Source organism: Cervus canadensis, chromosome 9 (assembly GCF_019320065.1).
Source record: "Cervus canadensis isolate Bull #8, Minnesota chromosome 9, ASM1932006v1, whole genome shotgun sequence".
Taxonomy (NCBI): domain Eukaryota; kingdom Metazoa; phylum Chordata; class Mammalia; order Artiodactyla; family Cervidae; genus Cervus; species Cervus canadensis.
Genome location: NC_057394.1, coordinates 18,569,019 through 18,583,148, shown reverse-complemented (window position 1 = coordinate 18,583,148; position 14,130 = coordinate 18,569,019). Strand labels below are relative to the sequence as shown.

At 43.1% G+C, this 14,130-nt stretch overlaps 1 non-coding gene and 1 pseudogene across 1 annotated transcript; both read right to left on the bottom strand.

Annotated features, from left to right (window-relative positions):
- The window catches only part of LOC122447242, a 77,135-nt pseudogene that overhangs the window by 26,638 nt on the left and 36,367 nt on the right, over positions 1-14,130 (bottom strand).
- LOC122447724 lies at positions 4,417-4,523 on the bottom strand. Its single transcript, XR_006271373.1, has one exon. It is a non-coding gene; the product is annotated as a U6 spliceosomal RNA (small nuclear RNA).

Below are 14,130 nucleotides of genomic sequence, written 5' to 3'. Positions count from 1 at the left end.
CATGAACCACAGCACGCCAGGCCTCCCTGTCCATCACCAGCTCCTGGAGCCCACCCAAACACATGTCCACTGAGTCGGTGATGCCATCCAACCATCTCATCCTCTGTTGTCCCCTTCTCCTCCTGCCCTCAATCTTTCCCAGCATCAGGGTCTTTTCAAATGAGTCAGCTCTTTGCATCAGGTGGCCAAAGTATTAGAGTTTCAGTTTCAGCACCAGTCCTTCCAATGAACACCCAGGACTGATCTCCTTTAGGATGGACTGGTTGGATCTCCTTGCAGTCCAAGGGACTCTCAAGAGTCTTCTCCAACACCACAGTTCAAAAGCATCAATTTTTCTGTGCTCAGCTTTCTTTATAGTCCAACTCTCACATCCATACATGACCACTGGAAAAACCATAGCCTTGACTAGATGGCCCTTTGTTGACAAAGTAATTTCTCTGCTTTTCAATATGCTGTCTAGGTTGGTCATAACTTTCCTTCCAAGGAGTAGGCGTCTTTTAATTTTATGGGTGCAATCACCATCTGCAGTGACTTTGGAGCCCATAAAAATAAAGTCAGCCACTGTTTCCCCATCTATTTCCCATGAAGTGATGGGACCAGATGCCATGATCTTAGTTTTCTGACTCTTGAGCTTTAAGCCAACTTTTTCACTCTACTCTTTCACTTTCATCAAGAGACTCTTTAATTTTTCTTTCCTTCTGCCGTAAGGGTGGTGTCACCTGCATATCTGAGGTTATTGATATTTCTCCTGGCAATCTTGATTCCAGCTTGTGCTTCATCCAGCCGAGCATTTCTCATGATGTACTCTGCATATAAGTTAAATAAGCAGGGTGACAATATACAGCTTTGATGTACTCCTTTCCCTATTTGGAACCAGTCTGTTGTTCTTTGTCCAGTTCTAACTATTGCTTCCTGACCTGCATATAGATTTCTCAGGAGGCAGGTCAGGTGGTCTGGTATTTCCATCTCTTTCAGAATTTTCCACAGTTTGTGGTGATCCACACAGTCCTGCCCCTCTGCCTGACTGTTAAAGTGCCTTTGTTCAGAACCTGGTCCACCTGGGTCCCCTTCCTTCCCAGCAGGAAGAAAGAAATTAACACATCCCCTACCTGCCTGAGGCTTGCCATTCTACGAGATGTTTGCAAGATTTAATGGCCTTTTTACCTTGCTTCCTCACCTTCTCCCATCTCTGAGCTATAAAAGAACCTGGTATCCAGACCCTGATAAGATGGTTATTTTGAGGTGCTAGGCTGCCAAAGTCAGTGGGCTTTCTGAGTAAAGTCGTTTTCCTTACCTCAACATCTCATCTCTGGGATTCATTGGCCTGTCATGTGGACAACAGAGGGAGCTTGGACTTGGTAACACTTCTGATTAGTTGACCTTCTTGCCTTTATCCCTGGTAACATCCTTTGCTCTAACATAAAAAAGCTACTCACTCTAACTTTCTTTTGACTAGTACTAGCGTGGTATATCTTTTTAATATTTTTACTTTTATTCTGTATGCATCTTTATATGTAAAGTGCATTTTGTTTCTTATAGGGAACATATAGCTGCTTTTAAAAATGTTTTAAAATTACTCTGTTTTATTCTTTATTACACAACACATTCAGTACAAACTTCCAGTCTTTTTATCATAGTAAAAAGTTGTTAGGATAATTAGACTTTCATATATAATTCCTTTGTGGATATTTAAGGCACAGACACACTTTTATTTAGGAGACAAATATGCTAAAACATTGGTATAAAAGGTAGATTGCTGCAATGATAAGATATATAGTCATGACTTCAAGTTGCTTTTTGTGACATTTTATACAATAAGATATTAAAATTGACCCTTCTCTTAGTTTTCTAAGGCTGCCATAATAAAAATACCCTAAGACTAGGTAGCTTAAATCGCAAAAATTGATTTACTCAGTTCTGGATGCCAGAAATCCAAACTTAAGGTATTGGCAGGATTAATTTCTTTTTTAAAAATTAATTAATTAAAATTGTAGTATAATTGGTTTACACTGTTCTTTTAGTTTTTGCTGTACAACATTAGTCAGCTATATGTATACATATATCCCTTTCTTCATGCACCCTCCTCCCACCAGCCCTCATCTCATGCCCTCTTGGAAATCACAGACCACAGCGTTCCTTGTGCTATAGAGCAGCTTCCCACTAACTCTCTTTTTTACACATAGTAGTGTATATATGTCAGTGCTAATTTCTCAATTCGTCCACTCTCTCCTCCCTTTCTGTATCCACAAGTTTGTTCTAGACATCTGTTTCTCTAGGCCTGCCCTGCAAATAGATTCATCAGTATCATTTTTTTTCTAGATTGCACACATATGCATTTGTTTGATGTTGTTTACTCAGTTTATTCGGTAAGTTGTGACCCTTTTGCAACACCACGAACTGCATAGCCCACTGCCCCACTGCCGGGGTCCAGCTTCGGCAGGATCCAGGGGGTACCCTCAGGATGAACGGCGTCGGCGAGAGATAGACACGTGAGACGAGCCTTGATAGGGCCAAGTCTGCGAGGGAGAGAGAGAGAAAAAGAGAGGGAGAGAGAGAATGACCAGACGGGGGTGCAGAGAGTCTGGAAGAGTCTGGCAATGCTTTATTTTTTACCATAGCTTTTATACCCTAAGTTAGTACATTTCTAAGGGGAAGATAGTTTAACATTACGTCAGCTTGTCCTTCACGAAACCAGGGTGTTTTCTGCATACTTCTTTGTTTATGAGGGTCTTGTACATTATCTTTTGGCCTTAGGGCTTATTAACATTTTATGTAAGTCAGGTGAATGTAAACCTGTTTTCTGTTTCTGTGGTGACCTTAACAGAAGAGTTACAGTCTCATAGGGCAACAGTACAGCGTGTCACGACATAATAAAAATATGACCCTGTTAATACCAACATCAGTTCTTCTGCAAAAGTTGTCAGTTAAATTTATCTAAAAGTTTTACCCCATACAGACTCTGCGGCTCTAATAAGGCAGCCTCTGCCTAGCACTCCTGGCTAATAATTAACAACTATTTCATTGTTACAATACTAGGGCTAAGCTCTTCTTTTTCTAAATCTGTAACTATATTAACAATGGTTTCCATAGCACAGCCTTAGCACACTAAAAGCAAAAACAAACGTTAACCCAATAACCACTTTTATAATAATTTTTTCTTATATTTTCTAATAAAACTCCTTCACCCCTCAAAAATGCTCTATGTCTATTAGGGCTTTTATATAATCAGGTTCTTTATGCTATTTTATGATTAAAATATTATAAGCAATCATGCATATTAGTACCAAGGGCATAAATGCATTTGGCTAACAAACTACCAGCAAAGGAGTTTAAATTAAAACACTCCTTTCACCCTAAATAATCTCATAAAATACCACCACCCAAAAAACTTATAAAGTTCTAAATTGATTCTTATTTGGAAAGAAATCTGGGAAGGCCTTCTGCCTATGTTACAGAAATTAGGGAGTAGTCTATTAAAGCAAGCATCAGAAGAAAAGATACCATCTTTAAGGTGAGTGCCGGGGGCAGCTTTGGGGCAGCTTTTCAGAATCCCTGAAAACCTGATCCGCCTTGCCCGTCAGGCTTTCTCCCCATGACCTTGTCATGGGTGGGATCTTGGGATCTCGTGAGCTAGCCTTTTCGGAATCCTTGAAAACCTGATCCGCCTTGCCCATCAGGTTTTCTCCCTGATGACCTTGTCATGGGTAGGATCTCATGTGCTGGCTCCCGGCAGCCCACCAGGCTCCTCTGGCCGTAGAATTTTCCAGGCAAGAATAGTGGAGTGGATTGCCATTTTCTTCTCCAATATATGCATTTCAGAGGTAGAAGACTTTTCCCACGCCCACTCACCAGCCCCACCCAGAAAGCACCTGTGGTTGCATCTATCTATCAAAATATTCCAATCACTCCAGGTAACATCACAGAGACTCTCACGTGGGCAGAGGAAACCTTGGCCAAATCACTTGATGTTTCTGGTTTCATTTTTTCCTATCTCTAGCTACAAACACAAATCTGCTCAGTTAAATTGCTTTGAGAATAAAATGTAAAGGGGTTGGAACTTAAAATCTGCATTCTTCCCCCTAATAATGAAATCATTACTCTGTAATCTTCAAATGAATTGACACTGACCCCCTATACCCTCACCTCTAATATTTAACATTTTTATTGTTTCTGCCATTACAGGAGTTAAGTTATGTTTGTATTGGTTTAGCAAATAGAAACTGGGTACATGAAGACCAACTGTGCAATATTAATTGGGAAACTGAGTAAATACAAAAATACATGAAAATTGAGACTTCACTTTTCAAACAAAAAACCTTGACTGGTTTGATTTTGGCAATACATTTAAGACTTTCTGCTAATCATTTACTATTTTGTGACCTCTGTTACTTAATATTTTTTTTTCTTTTTTTCTTTTAAAATATGGAACGCTTCACGAATTTGCGTGTCATCCTTGCGCAGGGGCCATGCTAATCTTCTCTGTATCATTCCAATTTTAGTATATGTGCTGCCGAAGCGAGCACTTAATATGTTTTTAATAGATAATTTTAGTTCTCTGAGATCAAATGGATGGCTAACAGGGTGAATGAGTTCAACTCTTCCTGTCTCTTCAGGCATCACTGTGTTTTAAGGTTACACATCTAGGAAAGGAAATAATTTTTGGTTGTGTCATTGGAGCTTGAAATCTCACTGGGGTGATAGGATATGTTCATAGAAAGATAATCATGTGTGAAGCACCAAAGGCTGGAAGAGATGGAAAGAGCAGGGGAAATTTACATGAAGGAGCCATCTCTCTGGTCTTCCCTATTTTTTTATTTGACTGTGCTGGGTCTTAGTTGCAGCATGTGGGATCTAGTTCCCTGACCAAGGATTGAACTCCAGCCCCTTCCATTGGGAGCTCAAAAATCTTAGCCACTGGACCATGAGGGAAGTCCCTGACCTTCAGTTTAAGAAAGAGGTCATGTAAGCCCTTCAGTATGACCTGCTTCGTCTAGTCCAAATACAAGCACAATCACCACATTTTCATTTTTCCAACAAAACACTCAAGTACGCACATGCCTTATTCATAAAAATTCAGCGTTTCCCTCTCTCCTTGGAGCATCTTCATATGCTCCCCTTCCAGCTGTATTTATGAAACGTGGGTCTCACTCAGTCTTCCTCAGTGCAGAAGAATGCTTTTGAGAGTCGTATTTCTCTGGACCAGAGACTGGTTGTTGCAATATGTGGTGCTAGGACTGGATCACACACACACACACACCAGATCCTCAAGATGGAAATCTGAGATTGGTCATCAAATTGTTGGGGCTGGAGTATAGTGACAACCATATGGCCAATGAAAACTAGGACGAGGGTGTGGCATAACCGGCAAAGGAGGTATTTGAGTTATAGCCTGTGATTGCGTAGGATAAACTGCTTTTCACAGACAAGCCTTTGGGACATTGAGTAAATGTGGTATTTAACGTTTCTTTGGGAATGATGGTGCAAAGACTGTGAGGTTGGATAACGGCTCATGACTATACCAAAGAGCATTAAAAAAAGAAAACAACAAACCCAGAACATTAAATACTGTTTAAGGTCACCAGAGAACCCAAGAACTTTGATGATGGCCCTAGAAAAATCACTAATCCTTCGTAGACACAGAACTGAGAGAGACTGATTCAGCAGTCTCTCTACTTTTCTGTCATAAACCATAGGGCCTTAATTAAGCACTAGGATGCTGAGAATTGAAATGGGGACATTTGTGTGGATTTGAACAAATAAATGATTTTGAAACACCAAAGGTCCCTAAGTCACCATTACAAGTGGATTCCCCCTCTTTGTGTCCAGAGAGATTCCTTTCCCTGGTTGAAAGCACCTTGTTAAGTTGGAGTGCTATTCTAAAAGATAAGGTGTATGCTTTAGTTCAGAAATGAAATTAATGTTTCTCCCACAGTCAGACACTGGTCCAGGATTCAAGTGGCAGAAGTTATAATAGCTGCTCTCATAAACCTAAAATTTGCTTCCCATTTTTAACTCCTGCAGTTTTAGTGGGCTTTCTTCATTTCTGAGGGGAGAATGCATCTACCAGGAGACACATCAGTGGTTCCAGGTGAACTGGTTTTGGAGGCTTCCCTTGCCCCACTAAATCAATATGCAAAGAAGAAGGTAAATTACAGACTGGAGTAATTGATTCCTATTATAAGAGGATATAGGGTTGCTACTACATGGGCGGCAGCGGGGATGGCAGGTAAGACTAGGTCAAACCAGGGGCTCCCTCGAATGCCTCTTCATACCCTTAAGTCCAGTAGTAAAGCTTAAGAGAATGACTGTATGAATCCAATTAAGGCAGGATTCTGATCCTTCAGGGATGAAGATTTAGGTCACAATAGTGGACACGACTGAAGTGATTTAGCAGTAGTAGCAGTAGGTAAAGAATCCCAATCTGCTGAGTTTCTGGCTGAGGTGAAAGGCAAGATGGAGTGGGTAGTAGGAAAAAATTTACAACAGTTATGCATGTTTTCTACTTTGTTGTTCCGTACATGCTATTTATGTGAGGATTTTCAATGGTATTTAAATTTATGATTTATTCTTTAGGCAACAGATTAGTCCAGAGTGATTGTGACTGAATTAGGTAAATATTAACATAAACTAGAGAGAGATGAGGACTGTTGGAAATTTATTTTGTTTTTGAGGAGAGAGTGAACGGATCTTTACATGTATGAAGGACAGTGACACCTTCTTAGGCAAAAACACATACGCACAAATGCTATAACATGGGTGAATCTGAGGACATTATGCTAAAGAAGCCAGTCCCCAAAAGACAAATACTACATGATTCCACTTATATGAGATTGCTATTTGTGCCATTGTGCCATGTGCTCAGTTCAGTTCAGTCGCTCATTCGTGCCCAACTGTTTTCTAACCCATGGTCTGTAGCCTACTGGTCTCCTCTGTCCATGGGATTTCCCAGGTAAGAATACTGGAGTGGGTTGCCATTTCCTTTTCCAGGGCTCTTCCTGACCAAGGGTTTGAATCCGCATCTCTTGTGTCTCCTGAATTGGCAGGAGGGTTCTTTACCAGCTGAGTCAGCTAACTGTTACTGGAAGGGGGACCCCTTCCAGGGCCCGAGAGTGGGCTCTTGTCTAACACTCGGAAATGAATTGTGTCCAAGGAGACATGCATGCTGACATAACAAGAGACTTTCCTGGGAAGTGTTGCCCGGGTGGAGAGCAGTAGGCTAAGGGAACCCAGGAGAACTGCTCGGCCATGTGGCTCACAGTCTTGGATTTTATGGTGATCGGGTGAGTTTCTCCGTTGTCTTTGGCCAATCATTATGACTTAAGGTCCTTCCTGGTGGTGCATGGTTTGCTCAGCCAAGATGGATGCCAACGAGAAGGATTCTGGGAGGTGGTAGGACACATGGATCACCTTTTGACCTTTCCTGAATTCTTCCCATTGGTGGTGGCTTCTGAGTTTTGTGTTCATTACCAGGACCTCCTGTCATAAAATAATTCATGAAAATGGTTAGTATGGTACCTGGCCAGGGTGGTTGGTTTCATTCAGTGTTCTTTGCCTAACATAATCACCTTAACTAAATCAAATATCTATATGTGTGTGTGTGGGTGTATGTCTGTATATGTCTATGTATCAAGGACATCTTAAGAAACTTTGTCAGATGCCTGCTGAAATCTTTAACAGGATCTCCCTACAGTTTTCTTCAGATTCATCAGTCTTTATAAGCATATGCATTTACTTTGGCATTCTATTTCTTTATTGAACCTGAGAGGTCGGGTCAATGATCACTGCTTCCTTTTCAAAACCATCACAAGCCATTGGTTTAATACTGCACTTTGGAATTTTACATGATGGCAGTTTCCAGAATGATTCATTTCTTTCCTTTGAAACATTAGATAAAGATCTTCAGTCTTATTTTGACACCACTCCTTTTCTTTTGTCATTATTATGCAATAAGCACTGACTATGCAATAAGCGCTGATTGGAAGGACAGATGCTGAAGCTGAAACTCCAATGCTTTGGCCACCTGATGTGAAGAACTGACTCACTGGAAAAGACCCTGATGCTGGAAAAGATTGAAGGCAGGAGGAGAAAGGGACAACAGAGGATGAGATGGTTGGATGGCATCACCGACTTGATGGACATGAGTTTGAGCAAGCTCCGGGAGTTGGTGACGGATAGAGAAGCCTGGTGTGCTGCATTCCATGGGGTTGCAAAGAGTCAGACATGACTGAGTGACTAAATTGAACTGAACTGAACTGATGTAATAAGCTAGTGAGATAATTTTCCATTCAACACCCAAAATCAGAAATATGATTCTGAGGCAGGGTGCCAGTGGCTCCCTAGTGGCTCAGATGGTGAAAAATCTGCATGCAATGCCAGAGACCCAGGTTTGATCGCTGGTCGAGAAGATCCCCTGGAGAAGGGAATGGCTACCCACTCCAGTATTCTTGCCTGGAGAATTCCGTGGACAGAGGAGCCTGGCGGGCTAAAGTCCATTGGGTTGCAGAGTTGGACACAGCTGAGCGACTAACACAGTCAGAGTGGTGGGAGAGGTTGCCTCATGGAGGTCACGACCCACAAGAGTACATTTTCCTCCCCATCACAGTTGTAGGGGACCTGGTGAAAATGCTGTGATATTTGCCTTTCCTGTGTATTATATGCCCCATACCCCAGTTTAGAAGCTGAGAGAATTAATCAATGCCTCAGGCCCTCCTGCCTTTATCACCCTCACCTGCTTGTCTTTCTGAGTAAAACCACTCAAATATCAAGAGATAAGGTTTTAAACAATAGAGAGATTGGCTTAAGGAAGATTTCAGCTCTGAGATAGGACTCTGGGAAGACCTGAAAGGATAGGAGGGAAAATCCAAGGGCATGTACAAGGGTAGAGGGAACAGAAGGGAGGAGGTGGTGGGGCCAGGGCAGGGAGAGGACTGGCTATGGGGCCGATGGACGCTCATTCATCTCACCCTCCTCCCCACCTCTCAGTCACAGGCTCACTTACCAGTCAGGGGGCTGGGGATGGAGACGACAAGCCTTCTCTTGGCCTCAGACCCGCTCTGCTTGGGTAGGTGAGTGAAGAATTTGCTACATCCCTGTTTAAAAAGCATAGTTGTAAATGAATGCACAGCGATGAGCCCCCCCAAGGTTAAACACAGCCCCTAGAGAGGTCTGGAGGGAGTCTCTCCTCGCCATTCTAGGCCTGGGAAGCATCTGCAGGCAATGTCCCTGGCAGTTTCCCCTTTGCCCTGTAGGCCAAGTTCTTCATCCATTTGATCCACTTCCCCAGGGAGCTCTCCTCTGTGGCTTTTTGTCTAATCTGAGTTTTCCAAGTGATGTCCCATGCCTTGCCAAATTTCCCAGAGCCAACCTGGACAAAGGCCAAAGGGGGACTTCAGTGAATCCTATCCTTTCCGTGTTCTGGGTTTATCATTGCGATCAAGACCTCTTTTCCATAGGGAAATTGGAAGGTCTCTTATTATGAATGAAAACAGAAGTGGCTGGTTAACAACACCAGTTCTTAATTACCTGATTATTTTGTCTTGGCAAGCTTTCCTGATCTGAAAAACAAGAGGGGGAGAGAAGACATCTTTGCAAAAGACAAAAAAAAAAAAAAAAAAAGCTAGTGCTCTTAATAACTTCTTTGAAATATACTTGCTGTTGAATGTTGGTCTTTCTGGGCTTAGAATTTGGCTTTGTGGGTGTCCTAGCTTCAAAATGAATAATCTCAGATCCAGGAACTACCAAGTGGGACATGGAGGTGATTTGAGTGAACAGAATAGCAGTCTATAACTTATTTTCTTCCTGCTATTTGGTATTTTCTCTGCCATGTGTAAATCACCCAATCCAGGCTTTGGAGAGAAACTCCACAGATTTTTTTAATCTTTTTAATAATGGTAAAACATACATAAGATTTACCATCGACACCATTTCTAAGCATACAGTTCAGTTGTGTGAAGTACATTCACATTGTTGTATAATCAATTGCCGGGGTCCAGCCTCGGCAGGATCCAGGGGATACCCTCAGGATGAACGGCGTCGGGGGGAGGGAGAGAGAGAAGACACGTGAGACCAGCATTGATAGGGCCAAGTCTGTGTTTTACTTTTTGACAACCGGTTTTATACCCTTTCTCAGAACGTTTTCAAGGTACAAGATGCTTACTCATGATTACACAGGATTAGTATTACATCATTTTGTTTTTTAGGAAAAGCAGGATGTTTTTTGCTTTCTAATTCTATAGTAATTCTTAGCACATGATCTTCTGGCCTTGAGGCTATTAACATTTTATGCAGGTCAAGTGAATGTAAACCTATTTTCTGTTTTTTATGGTGACCTTAACTGAAAGGTAGCAGTCTCATAGGGCAATAGTACAGAGTAGAATTATATCTTTGTTAATACAAAAATTAATCCTTCTGCAAAAGTTGTCAGTTGCATTTATCTAAGAAGTTTACCCCATACTGACTCTGCAACTTTGGTGAGGCAGCTTCTGCCTAGCACTCCTGGCTGACAATTAACAACCATTTCATTGTTACAACACTAGGGCTAAGTCCTTATTTCTCTAGATCTTAAACTATATTAACAATGGTTTCTATAACACAACCTTAGCACATTAAAATCAAAAACACAGCAAGCAAACATCAACCCAATAACCACCTATAGAATAATTTTTTTTATGTTTTCTAATAGGACTCCTTTACCCCTTAAAAAGGCTCTATGTCTATTAGGGCTTTTATATAATCAGGTTCTTTATGCTATTTTATAATTAGGATATTATAAGCAATCATGCATATTAGTACCAAGGGCATAAATGCATTTGGCTAACAAACTACCAGCAAAGGAGTTTAAATTAAAACACTCCTTTCACCCTGGATAATCTCATAAAATACTACCACCTGGGAAACTTATTGATTAAAGTTCTAAATTGATTCTTATTTGGGAAGAGATGGGGAAGGCCTTCTGCCTGTGTCACAGAAATTAGGGAGTAGTCCATTGAGGCAGGCATCAGAAAGACAGATATCATCTTTAAGGTGAGCGCCGGGGGCAGCTTTTCGAAATCCCTGAAAACCTGATCTGCCTTGCCTGTCAGGCTTTCTCCTCGTGACCTTGTCACGGGTGGGATCTCGTGAGCTGGCCTTTTCGAAACCCTTGAAAACCTGATCCGCCTTGCCCGTCAGGTTTTCTCCCTTATGGCCTTGTTAGGGGTAGGGTCTCGTGAGCTGACCTTTTCAAAACCCCTGAAAACCTGATCCGCCTTGCCCATCAGGTTTTCTCCCTTATAGCCTTGTCATGGGTAGGGTCTCGTGTGTTGGCTCCCGGCAATCAATCAACAGCAGCCATGGGAAGGAGAGAAAGCAGCAAAGCAGTAGAATTGGGGGGGACAGCGTTACGAGCCCAGGCTCACTGTTTGCCATGAGGCAGGTCAATAAATCTGAGAGACGAGGGGTTAAGATGAGGAAGGGACTTGTTTCGTGGAGCTGGCTGACCCAGAAGATGGCAGGCTAGCACCTCAAAACAACCATCTTGTTGGGGTCTGAATGCCAGGTTCTTTTGTAGAGTCAGAGAGAAAGAAGCAATGAGGAACTAAAGTCAAAAGGCAGAATAGAGAGGAAGAGGCAGTGGGGAAGTGAAATGAAAGGGTCTTCAGTCTTGTAAAACATCTTCAAGGGGATGGCCAGCCTTTGGAAGGGGAGTGTTAACCTCTTCTATTCACAGGTGGGCTGGTCAGATTATCTCTCTAAGAGCTCTAAGCGTGCTTTAGTTTACAGTCAGGCAGAGGGGCAGGGTCTTCTGAAACAAGCTATTTAAGTATAATCATAGTAACAAAAGCAATGAAAAGCAAGTCAAAGAAACAGTTTCCAACATGGGGTCCGAACTGGCCTCTCCCTACACCTGGAGGGGACACTGGCCATCATGTGGCCCAGAAAACTCGGAGGAGTCTTCCTCATCACCTGCCCTGGGATGGCATGGAATCCCTGCCCCTCGATGCCACCGTGGCTCTAGGAAAATCTTTTGAACAACCAGGTTAGAAAGAAGTCAGGACTTCAATCCTAGAGCCTAGAGCAGGTCCTCGAGCAGGATGTGCCGGTGTCATCCCCAAACTGCCCGGTATGTGCTCTAATGTGATCCAGCTCTTCATGCTCACGGCTCCAGACATCCATTGAGTTCCCAGGAACACCCGCTCTGTGTCCAGAGAAGCTCCCTATGGTCCCATCTCTTCTCCCACCTCCTTTCCCTAACAGGGGCTTCCCCCAATGGCTTCTGCAGTTTCCCTTCATTTTCACACACACACACACACACACACTACTTATCTCAGATCCCAAGTTGGGTTCTGTGCCTTTCTCCTTGCCTTCCAGACCTTAGTCCTTTTCCTTCTTGCCAAGAAGAGGATGAGATGGCTGGATGGCATCACCGATTCAATGGACATGAGTTTGAGCAACCTCCGGGAGATGGTGGAGGACAGGGAAACCTGGCATGCTGCAGCCTATGGGGTCACAAAGAGTCAGACACACCTGAGTGACTGAACAACAACAAATGATCCCAGCTCCCCTGATACCCAGACCATGAGACCACCCCACTCTCCCCAGTCACACAACCGCTTTTTTCTGCTTTCAAGCAACTTCCTACTCCCTGCCCTGTAGTCACTTAAGAGGAAGTCTTTTCACTCCATATTCAAAAGAGTTGGACTTAGCAATTAAGTTTCAACTATAACTCCATCAGCATTTATATGCTGGCCTCTTCTTTCCATAACCATCCATTCACAAGAACCATTTCCTCCACTCCATCCATCTCAACCACCCAATTCCAATCCCAACCCCTGGATCTTGTCATCACCAGCAAGAGTGACACCTCTGGAATCTCACATTCAGACACCCTCTTCTCCAAACCATCCCCCACCCTTCCTGCTTATTAGCTCCAGGATCCCCATGGGAACAACTCTTTAGCCTCCTGGAGACCCCTCCCCACAGATGCCATCATCGCATGTCCAGCCAGAATTCCACGACCCAGAATTATAAATTCTGGTAAACACCTGCAAAGCTGCCTCTTTCCGTCAGCTGTAACATCTGGAAAAAACCAAGTCCTAGATCATGGCAGCCCCACCTGCTCCACACCTGCTGCTGGGCACTCTTGAGGAATCACCCCCCTGGGCAGACTGACCTTATTAGAGATGTGATCACAAATTTCACATAGACTTTAAGGAGCAAGAAATCTTACTAACAAGGTCATTTCCCCACTCTGTAAAATAACTCCCTCAGGCCTTTTCTTCTCCCCTCAAGTCTTCAAACACACACACGTGCGCGCGCACACACACACGTCGTGGTCCATGCATGGGTTGGAAAAGAATTTCCAGACATGAGGCAAAATGAGAGGAGAATAAAGTTTATTGGAGTGGGAGACGCTGTTAGAACAGGGGCCTGGCTCAAGGGACAGCAGAACCCCTTTGCAGGCTAGTAATCAATTTTTATAGTCTCAAGACAGAGAAAATTTCTACTTGAATGGTGGCATTCTCCGGGCTCCCCTGGTGGCTCAGATGGTAAAGAATCTGCCTGCAATGTGGGATACCCAGGTTCGATCCTTGAGTCAGGAAGATTCCCTGGAGAAGGAAATGGCAACCTACTCCAGTATTCTTGCCTGGAAAATTCCACGGAGAGAGAAACATGGCGGGCTACAGTCCATGGGGTTGCAAAGAGTGGGACATGACTGAATAATTAACACTTAGGATGCTATAGGGTGGATACTAGCGTGGGTATCTTACCTAATATGGGTAAGATGGGTAAGATGGCTGGTTTAGATCATGAGGCTCATGGCAACAGTTACTATGGGGCTGGCTCCGTTCCAGAGATTTTTATCCTATAACATTAGCACAGAGCTCCACACCCATGACCTTGATATAGGGCTCCAAGACACACACATAACCCTGCCTACCCAATCATGGTGTCTGCAATTCACTTTTTAAAACTTCAGTGTAATTAGCGTGATCTTAGTTGTATGCCTATCTGTTTCAGCTTTCATTCTAAATACAGTTAACAACATGTCCTCTTGCAAGATGGGCATGGGAAGGTGGGGTGAGGTGGACAGAGGGACACATGCAGATACACAACCGTGTTGTACCCTGGGAGGAGGCACAGCCTCAGGAC